The sequence below is a fragment of the Micropterus salmoides genome, unplaced genomic scaffold, assembly GCF_014851395.1.
Source record: "Micropterus salmoides isolate LMB-PRFRI ecotype aquatic unplaced genomic scaffold, ASM1485139v1 Ms_hic_scaffold_3, whole genome shotgun sequence".
Lineage (NCBI taxonomy): Eukaryota > Metazoa > Chordata > Actinopteri > Centrarchiformes > Centrarchidae > Micropterus > Micropterus salmoides.
In genome coordinates, this window is record NW_024042261.1 from 28,673,292 (window position 1) to 28,692,356 (window position 19,065).

At 40.0% G+C, this 19,065-nt stretch overlaps 1 protein-coding gene across 1 annotated transcript in view; it reads left to right on the forward strand.

Annotated features, from left to right (window-relative positions):
- Nucleotides 1-19,065, forward strand: part of rtn4rl1b (reticulon 4 receptor-like 1b) — a 194,646-nt gene that overhangs the window by 124,252 nt on the left and 51,329 nt on the right.

The window sequence follows — 19,065 nt, forward strand, 5'->3', positions numbered from 1 at the left end:
TGGAACTCAAAACCCAGAACAGACAGGACAGACCAAGTAACTAAGAAATACAGGCAACTCCACAAGACAGAACAGACTAAGATGGCTGAACAGAACAGAACAAGCTAACACCGAGTGATCATAACCAAATAAATAAAAGAAACTGGCAGGGAACATAAACTGACATCTAACAGACAGACAGAAACCAATAATGACAACAACACTAGGTAGAAACAGAATTAAACAAGAACAAAACCCAAAAACAGAAAACATGGACTGAACTATAATAACACAGACTGGACAAGGTAGACAAGATAACAGAACAACACAAACAGACTCCCCAACAAGACACAACAGACAGGATCAGACCAACAAGCAAAAACACACGGAGTAAACTGGACACAAGACAACAGACAGGACTGAAACCTAAAACACAGACTAAATAACAGATACCAAACTGACCAATGAACAAAACTCATAGAGACAGGCAGTGTGACACAACTTACACATTAATGTTATCAAATCAAATATTAAACCAAAGCTATTTGCCACTGCCAGGGCATTACCTTTTCTCCAGCTTGTTAAAGGAAGTTACCATCAGAGTCCAGTTTTCTTGGGGTTTTTTCTGAACAGGTATCAGCAGAAACATTTTTCTTTTATCAGGGAGCAGCATAAACAGTCTGTTTAATCAGTATCAAGTTTCCCTGTTAGAGTGAGATGAAGTTGTCGAGCACAAGGTGTAGCGACAAGTGGGTGCGTTCCTGTTAAACTGTCTCGGTTGTGCTCGCCTCACGCAGATGCCCGCCGCTGAAGTTGAATTGTCTTGAACTTTTTGTACATGATGCGCAGCACAAATCATTGGAAGAGAGACTGATCCTCGCTGTTAGTGTGTCTATTGCTGTTTACAAAATAGGACATCAACAGGAGGGAATGCGCCTGGCAGAGCATCACCGCAAAACTAGATGAAGGCCTATCAGGTTAAGTTATGTAGTCTACAATTTTAATTTATCAAATAGGCTACAGCTGTATAGTGCACAGAAGCCATTGCCATGGTTACTCTCAATAGAGAGCCTGCCGTTTACTCGTGGAGCACTGTCTTAATTCTCCCACATGCTGCATCCTGCCGAAGCCTCCCTACACTGCTTGTTTGGGTGGGTGATTTGCAGGCTGGTCAACATCCCACCCCTCCTGTGACCCATGGTTTGACTGTAGGCCTATGTGTATTCAGAGCCAGTGGGCAACGGACTTTTTTAAAAACTGCGTTAACATGCAATAAAATAATTGTTGTGATAATTAATTAATGCATTAACGCAATAAAAACGCATTATCGTGCCCAGCCTTAATATTTTTTCATCTCTTCAGTGTTCTCAATAATGGTGCTGACAGTCACTGGCAGATCTGCAGGGGTAGACCAGACAACAGGGATCTTAAGGACATGCTGTGTGACTATTACCGACATCCTCCTTGTGAAACATAACAGAAACTCTAATAAGTGAGAAACATAAAGTTTCCTCGTATGTTGAGAAAAGTGTGTAATTGCTCAGAGCACAAAGGTATTGTTTGCTGTAGGTGTACCAGAAGGAGTTGCAGGAGTGGAGGAGTAGGAATATTGCGAGTGCATTGGCACCCTTTCATAAATCCTAAAACAACCAATATCAGTCATCCTAACACCAGAAAACAAACCCATGTGAGCAACTGAACTTATTGAGAATAAAATGTATCTTGGGGGGGGAAATCCTACTTTACAAACTGCACAGACCAAAATCACATTCTATCAACTGCATCCAAATGAGGTCTCTCCATGGGAGCAACTCTTAGTGAGTGTGGGTTTCAGGGCTCCATCTCTCCTGCACTGCTGAGTTCATGCGTGATTGAGAGTCATTTAATTCATGATGCTGCAGTTTCTATTTTCACTACTGGGAGAAAACAAATCCCCTGACACCAACTGAAATGTTGTCCACCCTGATAACTTCAAAACGAAATGGTGAGAATTTAAATAAATAATAATTAATTGCACTCAATAACCTCTGTGTTTAATAGATGAGTTAACAAATTAATCGGTTTATAAACATTTTCTTTGTTATAAAATAGTCACCAGATGAAGAAATGCATCTTAGTGCACTTTGCATTGGTTTCAATATTCAAATTTGATGGTTGTTTCTTGAATGATCCTTTGGTTGGTTCACATTCGCTCCACCTCCATGCCCAAGGAGCTTTTTACCTCATACATACCAGACCATTCAGATATGTGCTATATTACTTTTTAATGAATTGTTTTTCCATCCCAGTGATTTGCACAACGACCTTTTGGGGCATGAAAGTCTTCTGAGCTGATGACGATGACGAGCAGGAAATGAGCCTTAATATAAACCTGATTCAAATGCAGCTTTGCAGTTAATGCACTGGTCAAACTGTCTAATGCATTTATTGCCACTGTTATTATTAAAGATTTATTTATTGAGGCAAATAAGAACAATTTTGTTTTCAAAATCAGAATCAGAAAAAGCTTTATTGCCAAGTAGCTGATTACACATACGAGGAATTTGCTTTGGAGATAAAGTGCTCCACGAAGACAAACATACAGTTGACATAAATAAATGCAGAAATATATATGGAATAAACAGATATAAATATATAAATTGGCAAAATCAAAAATGTAGAAGAATAACAATTAACAATTAAAACAAATATGTGTAATATGTGAAATGAAAAAATATTTACATGTGCAAAGATATACAGTTTTGGGTGGGGGTTGGGGTGTTGGGGGACACAGGCCTTGTTAATGAGGCTAGCTGCAGATGGGGTTTTAGATTCAGATTTAAAACATTAATATCAGAACCTGAAATGTAATCTGGATTACAGAGTATGCACTATGTGCTTTACATTAACGGTATGGAAATGACTCGCTTAAACTTTGAAATTAACTTGTGTTTTTGGCCTTCAAAATCACTACAATACTATCTTAAGATGATGATTTATTCAGATTCAAAATAGCTTAAATACAGAAACAGCAATTTTATGGATAAGATTATGAAATGTTGAATAAATGCAGATAATTATATTGTTACACATTTTAACCCCAGGTGGTCTCTCACTGAAATACTCACATGTGGACTGCTCTAAACTAGAATTAATGAGAAAGACACTGCAGTAAAATTTACAGAGGGCAACACTAAAGTTTAGAATGTATGAATATCTTCAGACCATTAGAGGCAATTAAGACCAGCCTTTAACATGAATTATATCTCCTTATCAGCAAATGATATTACTGCATTATTGACTGATAGGTTTCTATGTTTTGTTTCAATCTGACCTTCATTCTACAGCTGCAGGATAACCTTGTACTCCCTTTTCCTCACATCATACATCAAAAAACAACAAAAAAAGCAGTTTTTGCTCTCTTTTTTTATCTACACTCTTGACCCTTATACTTTTCAACCTGAAATTGACCGTACCTGTTCAATGTCTCCAATCAAAAAGAGCAGTTTGAGGATTATCTAACAACAATGAGGTGGGGTATTAAGTTAGGGTCAGGAGATCCCTGGATCTCTCATCTTTTGATTAAAGTAGCATTAAGATGCAGAGTAGAGAATTCAGCATCACTTTGTTTAACAAGAAAGGGAGGGTGTAGAGACCAGATAATATGCAATACTTGTCAGACACTAAATTATTATTTGTCCCTGTCTTTGCATTTTAATTTCATGTACAGTGTATTTCAACAAGGAAAGTGATTAAATATGACATTGCACATGTGCCAAAGGTTATGAGAAAATTATTTCTGATTTGACGGGGAAAAAAAATCCAATAAAGCTTAGCCGTGCCCCAGAAAGGGAAGATGTTAAACCGAGGCTGGTTTTTCATTTAGACTCTACCTCTTTCTCTCCCTCCATTTTCCTGTTCCCCTATTACCCTGCAGCTCAGAAAGGAAGGGAAATGATTTTAGTTGAGCTAGCAGAGTAGTACGGACGGACTGACTGAGACCTATAGCAGGGGTTGTGTCTGTGTTTGAGGCTGAGCTGGAACAGGAAGATCTAAAATATTATTGTATTCATAATTCATTTCAAGCGTCCCGCTAGCCCTAAATTCAACTGCAACACACATAGTTTGTTTGTTTCACCCTAACAGCACGCATCATAAAGATGCTGCTGTGTGTGTTTGAATGTGTGTGTGAATATGTTCATCTGAGTGTGTGGCCTCACGTGTGCACACGGCTGTGGATGCTTGCAAATGTCCTGTCCCTTGCGGGTGATGTGAGGGTTTTTTCCAGATGGCTGCCAGTGAAACTCAGTCTTAATCGTGGTCCACACCTGTCCTCTCAGGGGTAATGACAGCATCCCACTTCTCTCTCTCCCATTTGATGTCTCCTTCCACTATCCTCCACACCTCTGTCCTCTGTCACTCGACATGTTTTTCTCTTCCCCAGTGGTGCAGGTGAGTTTTTTCGGCTCTCACCTCTACCCCAACATCCCCACGGATGTCGTAGCAAGAGAGTAGACTATAACTATTCATCATCTTATTAGCGCCGACATTAAGCTGCATTTGTTTACCGAGTCCCTGTCTATAGCATCCTAATTATGTGAATGAAAATGTCACAGACCAGATGTTTCAGGTGCCGGTGTTGAAAATACTACACCTTCCAATAGGCGTTAGTGCAGACAGAAGGAGTGAAATGAGCATAGAGAATCTTAGAAATGACCATCATCACTTACAGGCTTTTCTGATACATACATACCTACACACATACATAATAGAGGCTGTTAAATAATGTAAATTGAATTAAAAACAGCAAAATGTTGTTTTAACGACACTTTCTATCTCAAATACTATTTACTTTTCCAATTTTCTTAGGCTTGGAACATCATTTATTTACCATTTCCCAGGCAGCATTTTTTTCATTTTTCTTGTCACCATGTAAGACATAGTCTAAAATGCTTAGGCAGTGTTGGCAATAAGCTTGATTTATGCAGCAGTGAAACAACCAAAAGGCTGTTTTGGCAACGCAGTATGCCCATGAACCACTGGAAGGCTTTTAGCTTAGCCAATGAGTGCTAAGAAACCCTGATAATATCATATCTCTCTGACTGCTGAAGTACAGCAAAGGGGAGTGGTTTAGAAAACACGGAGGCTTTTGTGTATTGGATAAAAGTAAAAGAATGGAAAAAGAAGGGTGAAACAAAGCTCCCTAATGACAACTTCTACTTTACACATGAGCTAATACTGTCCATGCATTTTACACAGACTCTTCACATTACCATAAAGAAAATATAAAAAGGTTACGTGAGGGAAATTGGGAAACAGATAACTGATTTAAATATAGTAGTAGTAATTAAAAACTATGAATTTATGTTATGTATAGACTGTTTTCAGTTAAAAGCTTTTCACATCTAAAAATCTATTTGCATTATTCAAATCACTCATTATGTATTTATTCAATTATACCTTTAATTCATCAAATTGCCTTTTAGAGATATTCATAATTGCATGATTGCATAAATCTAATGTGGGGCACTTTGTTGACAAATAGTAATAAATCAAATTTCCTCCAGGTAAAAGTAGCACCTTTTAGTGTATATAATTGGACACTAAATACATAGGACATCATTAGAACTCACCATTTGGCCATTTATAAGATGCTGTTACCATTTTATTTATTTTCACGGCACATACTTTACATGTAAACCTGACAAGACAGTGTGTCCACAAAATACCTTGAACTGCAATACAGCATAAAAATAATTTAAACGGCTGTTTGCTATGACCATCTGCATTTTTCCATGTGAATTTCTGTCCCATTTATATTTAATAATCAGGTTTCCATTATAATCAAAAGCCTGTCCTTTCTTCCCACATGTAACCATATCATCTGTCTGTAGACGTGAGCAGAGCGCCAATTACCCCGGGAGCTAGATGTATGTTATACCAATTTTGACATGTCTTTGAGCTGCAGACTGCATCAAGGTGGTTGATACCATGGCAATTATGACTGATTCCTCTCTAAATGAGATCTAAATGAGCTGGTGAGCTTAACTGATCTGCTGAGGAGAAAAGAGCAGGTTGGCGGCTAATAGGTACTGTAGCTCTTGGTGTCTGGAGACTGGCTGTAAAACTTTTTGGCTACAGTGGTCGTCTGGGGATTTATATGCATTACTGGTGTGACCTTTAGGTTTACTGTAAGAGGGATCTAACCAGTACTGTAAATCAAGAAAATTTCATGCTTGTATATTCATCCCTGAATGACTGTTCTGCATGGCTATAGCATAACCTACAGTTCAGGAAGAAAAGAAAAGGTTTTTTGTTATTTTGTGATGGCTTTCAAAGGCTCCTACTAATGAGCAATATTTACACCCTTTTGCTTGGAAATGTATCTGGCCAAAACAATGTGACTGGCCTCCACCTTAAGTGAACAAGCTGTGATAGTGTTAATAAGCCAAATGTGAAATGCCACAGTAAAGTAGCCATTAGTAAGACTGTCAGCCCCAGTCCAGCATGCCTGCACCAGGCATAGTTTAAATGTCATCTGTTTGCTGTACACACATCGCGAGACAGACTGAATAAAACGTCTGCCATTCCAAAGAGGGGATGGTATAATATGGCCTCTGACACAGCAATCAATAGGCCCTATCTGTGGAGGGAATACTGTGTTCCTCCCAGGGCCCAGGTGGGACAGGCAGAGCCGTAACCAGAACCCAGTGCCAGACAAGGTGGATTACAATAGGCAGGTTGGGAAGGAGGCACTACAGAAGCCGAAGCCATACTGAGCCTCAACTTACTGAAACAGCATGGCCTTATATGGCCTGTCTCGCATTTGCTCTCTCACACAGACCACATGCCCATAATGCTGACACATGTATGCAGGGATTTCTAGACGTAATCTGCCCTGCCTTCTGCAGTCCTTCAGCAGTAGTCACATCTTTTCTGGTTTCCTCCCCTACCCTGCGCCCATATGGATAGAAAATAAACATAAGCTCACAGCTGTATACAAACATATGCACGCTCATGCTCATACTGTCGTCCTAACTCTTCCATCATTCGGTTTATCCCTTGTTGGTGTTGTTTCGCCAGTGTCGCCACTCATATCCATCTCTACAGCTGGGATCTGTCCATCCAGACTATCCCTACCATCCATCTCAGCCTCTGACTGGGAGCCAGGAGGGATGAGCTGCCTGTCAACACAGGATGCGGTACAGGGATTCATAACCTCTTCAATTCCCTCTCAATTTCCTTTCACTATCTTGTTCCAGACAGGCCCTCTAAAGTTTCTGTCAGAGCTCTGTGGCCAAAGCTCAGTCAGACTCAAAAGGCCGTCCATAAGGAGGACTAGGTCTCTTGGCTCAGACAAACAGAGAGAAGAAGACAGACAGACAGTCATCAGAGACATTTCATCTTGATAGATAGCTCCTGAGAGACAGAGTGAAAGCATAATGACTCTCTGACAGCGAGAAAGCATAGGAACTCTCTGACAGCATAGATGCATATAAACACATGGAAGATCAAAGGTGGGGGTGACTGAGAGAAGGTCGTTGCGGAGGTGCAGCTGGAACAAGATGGCAGCTGCAAAGGAGAATCAGAGCCAGCACATGAATGGATAGAGACAAGGCTAGTAAATAGACAAAGGCAGATGAACATTTGATGATAGATGATAGACAGTGAGCTACAAGACAGGGAGAGAGTGCCAGTCCTGTCCTAGCCTTTCTTTACCCTGTCTGAGAGGGTTAATGTAAGCTGCTCATCAGCACTTTAATAATACAGCAGCCACGGAGTTAAAATGGATAAACAAATAAAAGATTAATCAACCTGTCATAGAAAAAGGCAATGGATTGTGAGTGTGTGTGTGTGTGTGTGTGTGTGTGTGTGTGTGTGTGTGTGTGTGTGTGTGTGTGTGTGTGTGTGTGTGTGTGTGTGTGTGTGTTAGTGACCACGAATGTGTGTCCTTTGGTGTTAAACATTACAGAAACCACAATGTAGATATAACAGTGATATAAAAACAAGCTCCTCACTGAGATCAGATTGAGATATAGGCCTATTAATGTCAGCTTTTGAAGCTGCTGATAAATAGCAAATATAACATAACATTGACTAAAGCTAGAGCTGTCAATGGTGAGGCATGGAGCCTCAGCACAGCCTGTCAAAAACAATTCACAGCAACAAAGAAAAATCTCAATCAAGGCAGTCTTTCTTTATGGCAAACACAAACCACATGCATGCTTTGTCATCAACCCTGACTGATACAGAGTCATTAATAAAGATACAAATGTGAAAACACACATGCAGGGTTTAGACACATACACACACGGGAGCCTAAACATATTGTAAGTGAAAATGGTGCTCAGTCTGGCTCCTTTGAAAGCTTCAGTGCTCTTACAGTTCAATTAGTGGAGCCAAGTCCATCTCTTGTCCAACTCCCAGTAGGCCTGTCAATCTCACAGTCAGGACCTGTCACTGCCCTGCTTTCAGTCTGACAGCCCAGTGGACACATATGCACATACACACATCAAACATGTGCGTCAGACAAACACATACACATGTGCACCAAGGCTCATAAGTCATTCCCCTTCACAGACAAACACACATACACAACATCGACCCATGTGAACAAGCAAACATAACTCATTCACATTTCTAAAGTAACATGGAATGAGTCTATTGTATTTCAGTAACGAAGACCATGCCATTCATGAGAGAAAATTTGTTTATTGAAATTGGCCTGTAAGATGTTGGGGGTGGGTCAGGGATGGAGGAATAAGATGAATTGAGGACTGGGATGAAATGGGGTCAAGGATGAGGGTATGAACCATAGACTGTATGAACACACGTTTGAATTGGGATCGATGATATTCCAGGGAGGGTAGCGAAGAACCCAGGCAGTGATACTCTGTGCAGGGGTACGTTTCAATGAGGCTTATGCCAAGGTCATAGGGCTGTAAGAGTTCTGAAACTGAGACCGAAACCGCGACACAAAAGTCTACGGTCTCCTGACGGGGATCTGAGAAAAAAGAACAGTGACACTCCCACTACCCAGACTGTTTGAGCTCTCATTAAGACAGTGTAACTGTGGTGGCGGTTTATTTACTAGTTGAATCTGCTCCTCTTCTCTTCTCCCCACACTAACAGGCACACACACCTAGCCTACACCTCTGGTCTCTTGCGGCAAACACGCCGGCTTGCTCTCTCTTTCTGTCTCTCTCCCTTTATGTGTCTCTGCTGACTTTCTCCATCAGCAGTTTGTATCATAAAGTCGCCGTGTTTAATTATCATACCCGTGATTCAGTGCACAGCACGTGGATTCAAACCAAAACTAACGTTTGTGAGTGACATCTGCAGTAGTGTGTTCACTTCCGCTCCGTAATGTAAAATTTCTACCGTGTCCGCTTAATGTAATATAAGAGAACATCTCTCTCTTTGTGTTTCTCTGCAAAATGCTAAAGTGGGTTGCCAAATATACTTTGGCAGGTGCAAATATACCTGGCCTGCCCTCCCAAGTAAAGTATATGTCAAAATCACTGTAGGCCTATTTAAAGTTAGTGCAAGCTGTATTGCTGTAGGCCTATATTTTGTAAATATTACACCTTCGACCAATTTTATTTTCTTCCTATTGTGTGTGTCACGTGACTATTTTGGATAGTGATAATGCCTGCAACTTCCACTACATCAATTAACCGAAGATGGAATATAATAATAATAATAATAATAATAATGTAATATAATCTTTATCATTATTATTATTATGGGGGGGTGAGGTATGAACCGAATTGTGGATTTGGTGTATCGTTAAACCCCTACGCCGTCAATATAATCATTAATACAGATACCTACAGTAGTAAACATATGCTGAGGCAGAACCCTAACATCATCTAGCTCCGAAAAATGCAAGAAGAAAAGTTATGTGTGTTTACCCTATTTATTTGTGAATTCAATGCACCTTGCTCCTGGCTGGTAGCACCCAAAGGGACTTCAAATCATTTAAGAGTAAAACTCATTTCTTTCTTCATGTTATAACTTTAAAACCCCCACACACTCTCATAGTGCCCTGTCATCCTTCGCACAACCCCATATTAACTCTATGTGCAGTGCAAATAAGTGAAAGAGATGGAGAACCTGGGAAGTGAATTTCCTGTACTATTCTCACATCACCCTCTCTAAGCACCAGAGAAGAAACAAAATTAAAATATCTGTGGGTGAAACGAGAGAGTTCAGGGGACACATTTGAGGGAGAATAAGCTGGATGGTGGCTGTAAATGTTATTGTTCCATTAATCAAAGTGACTGCTCTCATGGCCATCACACATGCTGGAATTGTCTCTGGTGACATAAGTAGGTAGAACAGACTTGAAATGAGCAGCTCCTATCAGTGTATGACAAAACTGTAACTGACCCCTTGTCTCTCATCTATTTTAGGAAGCGCCAGTTGAGCCCACAAGCTGTAATTTAGCCAGAGTAATTCATCTGCAATTTCATGCTGGCTTTGCTGTATTTTGAGGACAATGGAGGCAGCATGTAAAAAATTTAATAGATAGACTCCTGTGTCTTTGTAGATTTGTATGGGTTTGTGGCTGTAGTTAGAAGCTATTCAGGAGGATTGTGTTTAACAATGCTGCACAAACCCTCTGCTGTTTTTCCAGAGAAAGAAGTTGCCAGAAAACCAATCAAGGGAAGCATGACTACAAATAAATATTTACGTTGATCGGCAGTCTCCCTGCATAAACCACTTAATGTCCCAGAAGCAGAAGGCAAACATTATTTATTCCTAAATTACCTTTTTAATCCTGCAGACAGCAAAATTGTTATGTATATGCTAGCCAGTGTCATTTTTTTGGTTGTTGTGACACTTCTGCTGGTATGATGAGATAGAACCAGAGTACAGGGGGCTTGCAGACTGTGACTGTTAAAATAAACAATTAATGAACTGAACTGATGAAGTTGGATTTCTGTTAGCCGGTGTGAAAGAGGTCAATTCTTTATATTAGTGCACTTCCTTGGTTGAGGTAGGGCAGTTCTGCAGTCAGTTTTCTAAAGGGCTCTGTCCTCCAGGGATTCACCAAACACATGCTTCAGACAGAGGAGAGGCCGAGTGAAAGTCTGAAAAGTACTCATTAAAGATGGAAAAAAAGCCCATTCATCAGCAGGCGCGAGGCTTTCACGCTGCAGCACAACCGAGCAACATTTTGTGCATCTGACTAAAGCAGCACAGAACATGTTAGCATCACTTCCAGCAAACCTTTCCTGCTCTGTAATTCTCTCTCCTACTCAATTCTCCTCTCCTCCTTATCCATTCTGCAGCCTCTCTGTCTGCTACCAGCAATTGCACAGCCATTGTGCTGCCTGGTGAGAAGTTTAAAGGGCTTTTTTGTCTGCCTTGGGGGCTACCTGATGCCCCACAGGTGCGCCCTGTTATTTTGCCTCCTTATGCGTTTATTGCACCACCATGCAACAAACTAAAAAATCAAATATCAATCAGCCAAAATGACAAACCACCTGCTCCCACAGTAATATGAAAACCCTATGCGCTGCAGAGCTCTCTGATAAAAGAGGTTGATTACAAGAGAAGACTGCAACACATGTGCAAACACACATAAAAACAAACCACAACACAAGACAGACCAGAACTTGGCGGAATACTTGTGTCAGATTAAAATTTGCGGGAAAAAGTGCATCATCAATACGAAGGATGTTCACAACTATCCATACACTCATGTTCAGAATATCAATGTGTGTGATAGGAAAGCAAATGAAAAGGAAATTGATGCACTCCATGATAGCATTACATAAACATTTTGTAGTTCCCTCCTTCAGAAAAGAAAGTGACTGTGATCTGTTTGAATTTGCAACTGCCCATTAGATTTTGACATTTTAATAAGAGTTACCAAAAAGTACCATGTCACTAAATTCTTTTGGAGCAACCAAAAGGTCATGGTGGGAAGTTTTGCTGAACCACTGCATACATAATACATTTTATAATCCCTCACAATACTTGTGTAGTCTTGTTGGCAAGAATGTCTGACTCTACAAGGCTTTCTGGGAAAATGTTGAAGTCTTGTGTACTGTAAAGAGTAGCCAGCTGGTCACAATCACAGACCCAGACATAGCTTTAACCATGACAGTAGCCATAGCTACGTGGTGTTTCAGGGCCCAACTTACAGCTAGACGTAGCCAGCAACAGCAAAGTGCTTAGTCATGCTGCGGTCACAGCTAGTGGCAGTGGTCTAAGGTGGCCCATAGGTCTCAGGCCAAATACAAAAGCCACAACACAAACACAAATGCCACAACACGAACACAAACGCCACAACACGAACACAAAACCACAACACGATTACAAAAGCCACAACACAAATACAAACGGCACAACACAATTACAGAGTAAGAGTGGATTACTCTCCATAGAACATAGCTACACAGTAGTACAGCGGCAGTGTAGCTGTCACACATTTCTCCTGGGTTCGAATCATAGAAAGAACATTCTTCTTCAGGTGACTTTTTTCCACATAATAGTGTCTGCCAAATTAGTAAATGTAGGACTACGTGGAAGAAGAACTTCTTACCCGTTTGATAAATAAGTAATACTTTATTCTGGTCAAATAATATACAGCGGGATATTTGTGTGAATTAAACAGCTATCTGTGCAGATTAGCTTCAAAAATAGACTCAAAATGTGCTAAACAAAAAGCAAGGATTCTCAGGTTACCATGGAGATGACTTTATACCTATTCATAGTTTTCACGTGACGTCACATTCCGTGAAAAACCCTCCCTTGCAGGGCAAAAAAGACGTGATACACTGTTACTATGAGTTTTGTACTTTTGCATTGCCAAAATGCTGGATGGTAGTTGTACTTTCCGATGCACCAATTGAGGAAGAGACAAGCCTGAGCTGTGTTAGGTGAGGGATTCCCCACAAGATAAACGTAAACATCACCGAGTGGCGGCAGGGACCTGGCGCTTTTTAACAATAGAAAAATGGTGTGTGTATTTCCGTTGTAGTTTTTGAATTTGTTTTGTGGCCTTTGTAATTGTGTTGTGGAGTTTTTATTTGTGTTGTGGCTTTTTTGTTCATGTTGTGGCTTTTTTGTTCGTGTCGTGGCTTTTTTGTTCGTGTTGTGGCTTTTGTAATTGTGTTGTGGCTTTTGTAATCATGTGGCGTTTGTATTCGTGTTGTGGGATTTGTGTTCGTGTTGTGGGTTATGTATTAGGTCTGAAACCTACAGGCCACCGTAGTGGTCAGAGCTCGGCCTGATCAAATCCAAAAATGAGAAATGTTGCCAGATAATGCAAAAGTATTGTAAGAGAAACACAAAAGTAGTTCCAAAAATAAAATCCCACCTTGACCCTTTGTGAGCTTTTGTATTATCCTGATCACAACACATAACAGCTTTAGTCATCATTTCCACATTATCATCTTATCATTAACACATGCATTTATCCCACACCAGTGATGCTATACAGTAATACAGACAAATTAAATCATTGAACTTAAAGACCCTCCATTCCTACAGTCCTGCAGAGCATAAACACATTTTCTAAATTTCTAAAGGCATTTCCGAAGTTGAAACAGTTTTGGTTTGGTTTGGTTGGTCTGTGTTTCTTTGGAAAACTATGATTCACTTATCAGGATTTAGCAATATTTTAATATAACTCTGATGACTGTGGTTGTTTGTTTATATTGCCAGCACTGTAAAATAAATCAGATCAAAACACACCTGCACAATATTCATGATGCCAATCAGGTGATGTTTTGAGTGCTAAACACCTAATAAGTACTAACTAAAGAAGTTTTTTTTTTTCTCTTTAACTTTGATTACTATTAATCAGTCAGGGCTATTCAATGTTATACAGAAATACATATGTTTGGAACCGCATTTTCAGGGTCTTTAAGGTAATACATCAGTACAACCATTTTCAGACTTTAATTTGTGGTGGCCAAAGTCAATGTACTAGAGTATAAGCAGTGAACCCTAAATGGATGCAGCTGGCATGTTGTTCTACTTTTTCAAGGTGACATGAATGCCTACATTACTACCTCTCACTCTTCCTGACCTCAGCTCAAGTATAATTGGACAAGCCAGTCCATCCAGTCTATATTGGTGCCAGATCGCTTCAGTTTACTCCTTTTCCCATCCTCACACACACTCCTTCACATTATTTCCTCGAGCTATCTCATCCTTGTCTTATGCTTCATGTATCCACAAACAGTGAAGCATTTCAGCAAACAACACCGAGCTGCATTTCAGAACGTCATTTACAAATATTAGCATTAATGCAAAATGTATTAGGAATAGATGAATGGAGATGAAGGTGAGTGAGTGTTATTCTCACTCCCTGAACTCTTGCCAGTAAAACTATCTCTACAGTTGTCAGGTTGAGTGGAAAGGACAAGCACTGAGAATTTTACGATGTGGAGTAATTAGGAAATTGGAATCTGGCTTGTATGGACTAGTGCGCAGACTGAAAAAAATAAACTGTGAAGTGGGCTGTATCACAAAAAGTAATAGTGGTGAGCTGAGTTAGACAGGATGAAAGAGATGAATGTTCCTCAGTGCGACTGCAGAGGATATCTTGACATTATGCAACCCATTTTCTCTTAAGATGTGTCACTGTGGGACACATTCTCTCAAGGGGTTTCCTCTGAATCCATGCATGTCTGGAAAGCATATCAAAGCAGTGCAGGTCTGTGTCTCACAACCTTATTATCACCTGCAAAATCCCAAATCTTTATTCTACTGAAAAACTAATCTGGCAAAACATATTTCTTTGCCTTTGGAGCATTAGGATTACAGGTTTAATCTATAATTATCTTCTGCTTAAATCAGTCGCAATCTCATTATGGTACAAAAATGCCCTGCTAGCTAGCAACCAGTTTCCTGTAGAGCCTGTATCTTATTCAGGTCCCACACACAGAGAAAGGCTCAGTGATATGTCCAATTTAAATCCCGACAAATCAATTTGGAGAAGTGCACCTAGCCACTGCACAAATCTTTGAGACAGAAAGAACAATACAGTAGCCCTACAACCTACAGGTGACGCCACAATAAACATTGAGACTGCCTTTACACTCCATTCACAGCCTGTCCCAGGAATCAAAGTCAACATACAGTAGTCAGGTGATGTTAAAGTAATCAACTGTAAGTGGTTACAATGCGATTAGAAAATAAAAGAAAGAATAGTAGAAATATGTAACTCAAGCAAAAGTTGTGGAATACTTAAGCAATAGCTCACGACAGGCCGTGGTATACGCTTATTATATCACAGTTAAGGGGCGTTGTTCGGCCCGACGCATTGGCTTGCATTTTTTGTGAGGTGGAGATGTGTGTGATGCAGCAAGGATATTACTCCACTTTCTCCGGTCCCCAAGTTTTGGTTGCCAATAGCTCTGGAGAGAGGCTTCGCATTTGTGTCCACTAACAGCCATAATCTCTCTTGTTTCAAGACCTGCATCAGAGAGTTTTTGAATTGTGGTCCTGCGGAGGCAGTGGTTTGTGTATGGTTCATGTCCCTGCTTGCTTGCATATTCTTAGCAACATTGTTGCCAGGTGATTGACTCCCATTGGCTCACGAGTGTACCTGTAAAACACCAAATGCATTTTTAGATGATGTCTTAATCTAGCAATAACCTACAAAATAGCCTGACTGTTATTTTACTTACCAAACATCGTCAACAGCACAGACGTTTCTTCTTGGGTGAAGATAAAAAGCCGGTGCATCTGGACGAAGGTGGGAGATAAAGGCCTATTTCTCCAGGGATGACACAGGACAGAGAGGGTCACCAGGCAGTTCATATATGAATCTTCGTGTGCTCTCTTTATTCTTCGCCTGTGGGTCATTATGATTCTTCGTATGATTGTTAAACGCTAGTGTGGTATATTGTATTATAATTTTTAGTCTGTTTTCATCTCTTTTGATGATGAACAATGTGGGTTTTAGCTGCCGATTACCCTCATTTCCCCTGCGCCTGAAGTGTAGCTGAACATCATGCTACACTGTAAAAATGAAAACTTGAAATTGCTCATCTTAATTAGATTTTTGATTAAACTGAACAAAAAATACTTAATGGCATTGTAAACTTTGTTTAAATAGTTTCTTCAACTAACTTTATTACATTTTTTGTATAAAGTTGGTCTCAATGCAAAATTTATGGTGGCACAACTTTGAAATTGTAGTTGGAGCTGAGCCAACTTAAGTGGGGCTAAGAATGGGGTTTCCTAAGCAGTCCTGCAGGGGTTTTCATCCACATGTCAGCGTTGGACATACCAGGACAGCTCTCCTGTTTTCTTAAAGAGAACCTGAAGTCAAAAAGGTGAGTTGTGTTTGAATATGAATATAGTACTGAAAGTGTGGCTTTGCAGTAGCCACATGTTTAATTCTTTTGTTTAATCATGTGCTTGATGCTACACTGTAGCTTGCTTGCTAACCAAGTAGTCAGCTAATGTTAGCATGGTAAACAATGGTTTGATAAATTCCATGTCTATATGGACCGCAGAGTCGCTATGCATGGTTCAGAAGTGCATTGGGCGCTTCAACAACAAAACAGCTGATTGTCAGAGAATTTTAACGACTATTCATTTATGTATTACATCAAAATAAATAATGCTAACTACCGTAATTTATTTTTTATGGGCATATAACGTTACCCTACAGGGTTTATCATAAATGTATTTAAGTGTGCCTCACCCACCATTTTGTCAAGGCATTTGCTAGTTATCTTACACACTCTTTAGAATTGATTAGGTACACATAGACAAAACTAATGCAATGCAATACAATGGCTCTGCATTAAAACCTTTCTTTGATAGGTATTGTGGTGGTAAGTTTATTGAATCTGTTTGACAGAGGTATTAAATTATTTTAATGGTCAATTTGAAGGCTGTTTATGGCGCTAGTTAACCATGGGGTTATACTGAGAGGTGTTCTTAACATTTTATCAACTGTACTTTTTTTATACATGTATAGGATGGACTAAATATTTGGAACACTTCTCAGTGTAAATTATACCATGACTCAAAAAGATGTTTTCTCATTATAATCCTCATGAAGGAAGGATTTATTTCAGAGCTGTATTACACAGATTTAGTTCTGGGTGAACCTAATAAACTGACAACTGTGCGAGTGTATACCTTTTTTTACACAGTCTATGGTGTATATACCCGCACAAGCCCCCACACAGTGTTCAATACATTTGTGCATTTTTACATTCACAACACTGACCCTGCATATCCCTTACAAAATATATAACAACTAATTTGTTTATCTCCAAATGCAAAATTCTTACAGCTGTTGTCCTGTGAAGCTGGTGCTGCTCTGTGGTCAGTCTCACAGCTCAAATCAAGCAATCTTATTGGTTCATATTAGTGGTATATTGAGCATATACAATGGGTATGACGTTGAATTCCTTTGCACACATCGTATCACTCTGCGACAAAGTAAGACTAGAAAGTAACATTAGATTACTGGCTGGCTGGAAACTTATTGAGAGAGAAACTCTTCTGGAAGGCTTTACCATGGAGGAGTGGCTTGAGCAGACTTCGGCAGAAAAAACAGACACCTGTAAGACATGCGGAGCTAAAGAGGAGATTGACCAACTCGAAAAGAACTGGAATGAGCAGAACACTGAGAAGCAAACCAAGTGGGCAGTGAGATGCTTTGAAGAATGGATAAGGAAAGGATAAAGGTACAGCAATAGACTTTCCAACTACATCTAAGGACCGTTTCAATTACATTTCTATGCCACTGTCAGAAACAGTAAAGGCGAACTATATGGCAGCTACATTGGTCTCCATGCTGGCATCAACCGTTACATCAACGACCTACCACTCAGTCTACAGTTTACAATGAATTATTTGTGTGAACAGATGAGCGATCTGTGTGTAAATGTGTAACCTGTAAATATAAAACACTTTGCACAAACACAAAATGAAGATTTGTAAACTCACAGAAATATTTTTGCAAATAGAAAAAAATCGACTCGTGTCATTCGGCTGTTTTCGGAGACCACGTGATAATGCCTGCTGATGCCCGCTGATGACGTCATTTCCACAAAATGTGAATGCAGACTGAAATTCAATCGTGTTGCTGTGTCGGGAGAGGCAGCGATTCAAACTAGCGGCAAGTAAGAAATAGTATAATTATATAATATAACAATGTATTAAACTATGAGCACAGAGAAAGTCCGCTAGCCGCTAGGCTAATTTCAGCAGTTTGAAAATGCCACAGGCTCTAGCTAATGATAGTGTTTAGCAAAAAGCAAACCAAGACTATGAGCCGAATGTTTGTTAAAAGTTGGTGTGAGCTATGTTTGATGCATGTTAGTGGACTGTACTGAATTTACATTTAACCATATACTTTTTTCCCTAGTATGGCCAAAAGCCGAGTGGACATCGGTGGTAGTTCCTGTCCTGTGGTCAACACCAGCATCAAGAAATGAACAAAAAGAACAACAACCACGAAATTAAGAATTTATAAGGCTTTAATATATAAATCACAGTTTAATGCAAACAACAGTCGGAGGTGTGCACATAACAGAGATCCATGATCTCTGTTACTGGTCTGGGACTAGTTTTGCCCCTATATCCAACGCATTTCACCGCTGCTGATGAATGAATGAATTACCACGCTACTTAAATTTCAGACGGTCATCAATATGACTGCAACATTGATTTTCACCGGCACACTGTGCAGCAACACTCATCGCTGGTTTGGCTCCCTGTGTGTCCTGTTAGTGCAAAGCGAGTGTGTGTGCCGGTGTGTGCCAGCGAAAGAGAGAGAGCAAGCGGTAGAATGTGACGGTGAAAGTTAGCGGAGGAAAATACTGAAGTTACTTAGTAAGTTGTCCGTCTGACAGGACATGTGCAGTGTAAGTCACAGTCTGTCTGTTAAGTCTGTTTCCGCAACTGCTAGCTAACATCTCCCCTGTAAAACACTTTGCTGTATTTTTTGGCTGCAATGTAAGGTTAACGTTAGCTAAATTAGGAATGAGTAATGTTAATTAGTTGCATGTCATTACTATCTAACTTGTTGAGGAATGAGAACATCAGGTTCAAGCTAAACTGGTGTCCTGTACACTGACTGTAATGTTACATCCTGATAGTTCAGGAGTGACAACT